This window comes from Dasypus novemcinctus, chromosome 3 (genome assembly GCF_030445035.2).
Source record: "Dasypus novemcinctus isolate mDasNov1 chromosome 3, mDasNov1.1.hap2, whole genome shotgun sequence".
Taxonomy (NCBI): domain Eukaryota; kingdom Metazoa; phylum Chordata; class Mammalia; order Cingulata; family Dasypodidae; genus Dasypus; species Dasypus novemcinctus.
This window is the reverse complement of record NC_080675.1, coordinates 2,579,319-2,586,875: the sequence shown is the minus strand read 5'-3', so window position 1 is coordinate 2,586,875 and position 7,557 is coordinate 2,579,319. Positions and strand designations below refer to the sequence as shown.

The window sequence follows — 7,557 nt, the reverse complement described above, 5'->3', positions numbered from 1 at the left end:
AACGCATTAAGTACTGATATACATTACAAAGATAGATGAACCTTGAAAATACACTGAGTGAAAGAATTCAAACACAAAATACTGTATGATTCCATTTAAATGAGATGTCCAGAACAGGCAAATGCAGACAAATAGGAGGTAGATCAGTGGATGCCAGGAGCTGGGGAGAGGAGAATGAAGAGTACAGGTTTTCCGGGAAGCGGATTTGGCTCCACAGATAGAGCATCTGCCTACCACATGGGAGGTCCAGGGTTCAAACCCAGGGCCTCCTGACCCGTGTGGAGCTGGCCCACGTGCAGTGCTGATGCGCACAAGGAGTGCCGTGCTACGTAGGGGTGTCTCCCGCGTAGGGGAGCCCCACGTACAAGGAGTGCGCCCCGTAAGGAGAGCTGCCCAGTGCGAATAAAGTGCAGCCTGCCCAGGAGTGGCACCACACACCCGGAGAACTGACAGAGCTGATGCAGCAAGAAAACACAACAAAAAGAGATGCAGATTACCAGTGCCGTTGGCAAGAATACAAGTGGACACAGAAGAACACGCAGCGAATGGACACAGAGAGCAGACAACTGGGGAGGGGGGCAGGGAAGGGGAGAGAAATAAATAAAAAAAAAATCTTAAAAAAAAAGAGTATAGGTTTTTTTTAGGGGTGACAAAAGTGTTTTAAAATTCAGAGTTCTTTAGGGAAAGAGAACTGAAAGGAGAAATCTGTAAATAGTATGAGATTTTATAAATTTGTCCCATGCGATCAAGGGCATGCACAAGTCCAAAGTCCACAGAACAGGCAGAAAGCCAAGGACTCAGATGAAGGCCCTTGTCGAATCCCCCGGAAGACGCGGGCTTCTGAAGCAGAGACGGGGATTCTCTCTGAATGCTGAAATCAGTTCCACTTAAGGCCTTCTACTGATTGGATGAGTCATCATGCATCGCTGAGGGCAGTCTCCTTGGTTGATTGTAGAGGTAACCAACTACCTATGCAATCAGCTCACTCAAGATTAAAGTCCGTGAAAATGCTCTTGTACTACGATTAGCCCCATGCTTGCTTGACCAGACAACTGAGCACCATCACCTGGTGGAGTTGACACATTAGCCTAACCATCACAATGGTGGTGATTGCATTCTTCAAAACCAATGGCAATGGGAATCATTTCTCAGTAAAACTCTTATTTTGAAAATGTCAATGTCATAAAAGGTAATGGAAAAGGCAATGTCATAAAAGGAAAGCTGTGCCTTCCTTTTATCCTAGACAATGAAGAGGACTGGCTAAGATCATGGATCTGGGTTAATCCTGAAAGCCATCCAGACTTCCCCTTTGTGAGAGTGCAAGTTACTCGGGACATTCCTGCTGCCAGCACAGAGGATGATCTCAGAGCAGAGACCTCCAGAGAACAGGACGGTGTCCCTAGGCTGTGGAATGGCCAGTAGCTACAAGTGATTCCTAAAAGAGCTCTGAACTCTAAGGAAGGCCAGCAAGACGAGAGTTCTTAGCCCAGTTCTGCCTCCGGATAGACCATGATCTTGGGCAAGGCAAGGGGCTGTCATAAATCCACCCCTTTATACCTTGTAGTTAAATTGGAAAACACCAACAATAAAGATCTTAAAAGCCACCATAAAGAGTTGAATGACAATTACAAGGAAGTAAACCTTTCAACACCAGTAAGAGAAGACAGTTCTTAAGTGCTAAGGGTGATAACTTTCTATCTAAAATCATTTATCCACTGCAAATATTCTCGCTGTCCTGGTTTTGTGATAATCGGGGTAGGCTAAACATTCGCTATATTAGAAACCATGCATGTGTCCCCAGGCCTAGTTTTCCTCCCTAGGTCTGGTTTTTAGAATGCTGGTGATAAACCAAGTCTGATTTATTGTACGACCATCCTGTATGGGAAATGACTGTAACTCTAGGTATCTTTGGTCAACCTTAAGAGATATAGCAGCTGCAATAATTTTGAAAATAACCAGTGTTAATTTTGCAGTTATGTCTAAAGGGGGGAAATTTTGTGATTACCGGTTACCATTAAACAAAACATAAAATTACTGTTTTATTTTCTAGAAAAAATATAAAATAAAACAAAATCATTTATGTAGTTTAGTTTAGCTGTCATTCAAAGATTAGGAGTTGGGTGGCGGACTTGGCCCAGTGGTTAGGCGTCCGCCTACCACATGGGAGGTCTGCAGTTCAAACCCCGGGCCTCCTTGACCAGTGTGGAGCTGGCCCATGTGCAGTGCTGATGTGCGCAAGGAGTGCCCTGTCACCCAGGGGTGTCCCCATGTAGGGGAGCCCCACGCGCAAGGAGTGCACCCCATAAGGACAGCCGCCCAGCGTGAAAGAAAGTGTAGCCTGCCCAGGAATGGCGCCGCCCACACGGAAAAATGATACAACAAGATAACGCAGCAAAAAGAAACACAGATTCCTTGCCGCTGACAACAACAGAAGCGGACAAAAGAAGACACAGCAAATAGACACAGAGAACAGACAACTGGGTTGGGGGGAAGGGGAGAGAAATAAATAAAATAAATAAATCTTTTTTTAAAAAAAGGAGTTGAATGAAGATATTTCAGAGAAATAAAATATGGGTTTACCAATAGGCTCTCTCTAAAGGACAGGATTTAGGAAGAAGGAAGAATGGAGACAGAATGAGGAGCAAACAATGGAGTGGGGAAAAAATAATGAATTACAGAACCTGCCACATACCTGTTCTGGACATGAGGTGGGGTTCTCCTTGTCATCTTCAAACATGTGAAAGAAGGAACCCCATATTCTAAAGAGAGAGTCTAGATATTTTCCCACCCAACCTGCTAAGAGGAGGTCAGACGATGCTGGTGATCGTCACTCTCCTCAGGTTATTTAGAAACAGGCTGAAGATTCACTGGAGGGAAGATTGCTTTACAGGGAATTTGTAGGCACTGAAGTCTACTTTCCCTTGGGAAAGAGCAGGTAAGTGCCTGCATCTTGATACTTACACAAGAGAGTAAAAGGAGACTCATCCAAAGGAACCACATAAAGATAATGATTTTTCTTCCAAGAGAAGCCCCCAGTGATTCACTCCCCAGCTGGATATTAGCTTATCTAAAAGTACATTTTAGTCCCAGCTGGCTGCTACTGGAGGAGAGAATGGGAGAATTCTTGGAGGAACTGGACTCCTGTCCCCAGGAGCTTGGAGATATGCATGAAGATAAAGACTGGCCTTCCCCTCACCTGAGAGAGAATGGCACAGTGGGATGGGCAGCAGTGCAATCACTGATATTTATGGAGCCTGGCAGGTAAGGATGCTCCAGATTTTCCATTGGTCAAATGAGTCCAGAGAAGGGTATGAGAATAGCGTCACCTTGAAATAACACAGTCGAGGAAATTGCCTCTTGGGGTGAGAGAGAACCAAGAAGATACTACTGGCACCAGGGTGAGATGGGGTGGAAGAGTCACAGAAAGGAGGCAGAATCTAGAATCTTGCCAAGGAATGATGTAGAAGGTCTGGTGATGGTAGTGGTGGGAGTAAGAGCAGAGCCTCTTTAGAACCCAATTTTGCTGCCCTGGGATGGGGCAGAAGTTTGTCCTGATCTCAGGCCAGATTCTTGCCCTTGTCCACTCTGACCTCCCCCAATAACAATATCCATTCTCAGGGCCTTGGAATAATTCACGTAGCTCTTGTATTTACCCTCTGATCACTTGGTTCCTCCATGAGTCACCTTTCCTTTTCCATGAACTGTAACCCATTTGCAGCTGAATAGTTTTCTCTGGATGTTCCCTGCCTATAAAAGTCTGTGGCCCCAACAGCCTCTGTCTCTGTCCCTTCCAATACAATTGGTGTCATTTCTGCCAATATCATTATCTTAAAAAATGTTGTGGATTTCCAATGAATCTTATTTGGTTCACACCATTAAAAAGAAACATCTACACATTTCTTAAAGATAAGCTCTACCCTGGGCTACAGCTCAGTCTGCTGAGGGACAATGCCTTCAAGCTTCTTAGAAACCTTACTGAGGTTTTTGTGGGTTTTTTTGCTTTTAGCATTTTTTACAAATTTATTTATTTTTATTTATTTTTAACAAAGGATTTCAAAGCCACATCTTCAACACCATCTTTATATAATATTTTCCGGACAGTGTCCTGCATTATATATTTGCTCCCAGAAACTATTTCTTAATTTTAGCATTGTTTTCCATCTAAAGAGGCTGGGGGTTTTCAAAACCAGCAAGTCCTTAATCCTTCATGTGGGACAGTTTTTCCTTTAGTTTATGTCTCTCTCTCCTGTCACATTTTATAATAAACAGCAAGAAGCAGCCATGGAGCACCTTCAGCACTGCCTGGCAACCTTCTTAGCTAGATTACCCATTCCATTAGGAACATTTTCTGCTTCTTTGTTGCCACCAAGAATAGTGTTGCAAAATTTTCGGCCACTGTATAACAAAGGCACCCTTTCATCCAGTTTCCATAATATTTTGTTGCTTTTTCATTATTATTTACACATACTCCATATCCACCAGAGATATACTACCCCTGCCCCCCAATCCCCTGGTGACCTCTAATCTACTTTCTGTCTCTATAGATTTGCTATTTCTAGAGATCTCTTATATGTGACTTCCTACCATGTTTGTCCTGTGTATCTTGCTTATTTCACTGAGCATGATGTTGTCAAAGTTCTTCCATGTTTCAGCAGTTCTCAGAACCTTATTCCTTCTTATGGTCAAATAACATTCCGTTGTGCGTACGTGCCACATTTTGTTTATCCATTCAATTGTTGAAGGACACAGGTTGTTTCCATCTTTTCGTTATTATGAATATTGCTGTTATAAACAATAATGTACAAGTATCTGTTTGAGACATCATTTTCATGTTTTTTGATATACACCTAGATATGGAATTGCTGGGTCATATGGTAATTCTACATTTAACCTTTTGAGGAGCTGCCATATTGCTTTCCATAATGGCTGCACCATTTTACATTCCCACCCACGATGCACTGGAATTCAAATTTTTCAGCATCTTCTCCAACACTTTCCCTTCCCTCCTCTTCCCTCCCCTCCCCTTCCCTCCCTTCATCTCCCCTCCCCTCCCCTCTCCTTCCCTCCCCTCCCTTTCCTTTCCTTAATAAGAGCCATCCTTGTGGGTATAAAATGGCATCTCACTGTGATTTCCACGTGCATTTCCTTAATGGCTCATGGTGTTGGGCATCTTTTCATATGCTTATTAGCTATTTGCATATCTTATTTGGAAACAATGTGTATTCACTACCATAGCAACTGTTTTCTCCCATTCTGTAGGTTTCCTTTTCACTTTCTTGATAATGTCCCTTGATGTACAAAAGTTTTAAATTTTGATTTGTTAGAATTTTTCTCGTTTCTTTAGTAGCTCGAGCTTCTGGAGGCACACCTGAGAACCCACCCCAGGAGCCCAGGTCGTGAAGGTTTGCCCCTGTGGTATCTTCTAAGAGCTCTACAGTTTCAGCACTTAGATTTAAGGCCTTGATGCATTTTTGAATGGATTTTTGTGTATGCTACCCTCCCCCTTTCAGCCCTCATGAGCCCCTCCTCAAAGGTCACCAGGCGTCTGCTGAAAGTCTCTCAAGGCCCTTCAGGCTTTCACAAAGGCCCACAAGTGCCTGCCAGCTTAGGCTGCCCGCTCCAGGCCTCTCCCATCGTCATAAGCTTTTGGTGCAGCAGCACCCCACTTGCAGCACCCCACGTCCAGCACCAAAGGTGCATTTAGCCTTTCCTCTGAAACAAATGATTTCAAAACTCTCTGAAAAGAACAATGACCATTTGCTCCCTCGCCTATCCGCGGGCCTGGCGTTCACGTGCAGCCTGCTGGGCAGCTCCCGGGGGGGCTTCTCAGGAGGTCCTCGGGTCTTCTCACGGCCCGTGGGCCCTTCTCCACCAGGTCTTTTCTGTGGCCATCCTGGCAGCCTGCCTGGGGCAAAGGTACAGCTCAGACTTCACCCCTGCACGTGTCCCGGGAGCTGCCCGCCGGCGCCACTGCTGGACTCGCAGCCTGCATTTTCTAAGACTGCATTTGGTTTACGATTAACTGCAGGCTCGTATCACCGCAGCTCTGGTTGCGAAACAGCCGGGCTTACAGAGCAGACGACCTACCCAGCGCTCCGGCCAGGACAAAGTTCTCTTTCGTCACCTTTGGCAGCAGATCAATGTTTCTCCTTGGTGCGTCCTTTCCCTGAGGGTAGAGCCCTTCCAGGTCAGCGCTGCCTTCAGAGGCCTCAGCGCTAAACTTCCAAGGACTCCTGTCCCCACGTGGCGATTGAAATGGCAGTCGCTGGCTGCCCAACGCTTAGCGCCCTGGTTTCCACTCCCTCTTCATCTGGGGCCAATACACTTTTCCCCTTCGTAGGATCCTGTAGCAGTCTGATATAATTGATGAATTCCAAAAGGAAATATTGAATGATGCTTGTAATCTGATCTGTAGCGGGGTGTGACTGAGTTAGGATGAGGGTGTTGGGTCCCCATCCCTTGCTGGGTGGGGACTCACAGGAAAGGCCTGGCAAAGGACAGAGTTGGGATTTCTGATGTTGGAGTTTGATGCTGAAGACCCGGGAAGTCAGCACCCAGAGGAAAGAGAAGCCAGCCCAGGAAGGAAGGAAGCTTGAACCCAGAGAGAAGCAAGCCCAGGAACCTAGGAGCCCAGGAAGCCTGAGCCCGCGCAGACGTCAGATGTCAAATAGACTTTGCTCCAAATAGACTTTGGAGAGGGAAGTAACTTATGCTTATGGCCTGGTGTCTGCAAGCTCCTACCCAAATAAATACCCTTTATGAAAACCAACCCGTCTCTGGTATTTTGCATCAGCACCGCCCTGGCTGACTAATACAGGTCCCGACTATGAATTAAAGGATTCGGGCCACGTTTCGCCCCAAATGTCTAAGTGTCTCATCTTAGGAGGTTTTGTGGGAATAAACTCCACCCGAGCTCTGGAAAGGCGGGTGGCCTTCTGGTTTTCAGCGGCTGCTTCCAGGGGATGTTGGGAGTGCTGGCGCGGCTGCCTGGGCCCCACCCTGCGGGCTCTCCTCCTGGGCCACCCGCCTTCCAGCCCGATGGATCGGATCGCCCGGGGGCGGGCGGCGAGGGGCCCGGGAAACAGGGTGCCGGGTCGCGGGCCGGCTGTGGACCGCTGGGCCCGGCGCTTGCGCGGGCACAGAGGGCCTGTCCAGGACAGGCTGAAGGGGACGGTTGTGCCGCAAACAGCCACGGCGGCTTTGCCGGGCTCCTGGGCCCAGGGAGGAGCGAGGCGGCGGCTGGGAGAGCAGGGGGCCCGCGGCCCGCCCCGAGCTTCACTTCTCAGCGTGCGTTCTCCTCAGAGCTGCAAAGTTCCCGCGGAAGAGCTAAAACCCAAAACGTCCCCGGCGCACCCTCCGTGGCCGCAGAAGGCGCAGGGGCCGCTATCGGTGTCGAGCCCCCTCGAGGGCAGATGCCCTGCTGGCTGCCAAGCCACGGGAGGCCTCTGCCTCCGAGACAGACAGAGGGACAGGGGCCTCGTTTACCCTCCGACCTGGGGCCCCCAGAAAGCCACCCAGCAGCTAAGGCACAGCAGCTCTCCGCGTGGATGTCGGGCA

At 47.7% G+C, this 7,557-nt stretch overlaps 1 non-coding gene across 1 annotated transcript; it reads left to right on the top strand.

Annotated features, from left to right (window-relative positions):
• Positions 1-1,715: 1,715 nt before the first annotated feature.
• LOC111764507 (small nucleolar RNA SNORA72) lies at positions 1,716-1,849 on the top strand. Its single transcript, XR_002797100.1, has one exon. It is a non-coding gene; the product is annotated as a small nucleolar RNA SNORA72 (small nucleolar RNA).
• Positions 1,850-7,557: the final 5,708 nt, after the last annotated feature.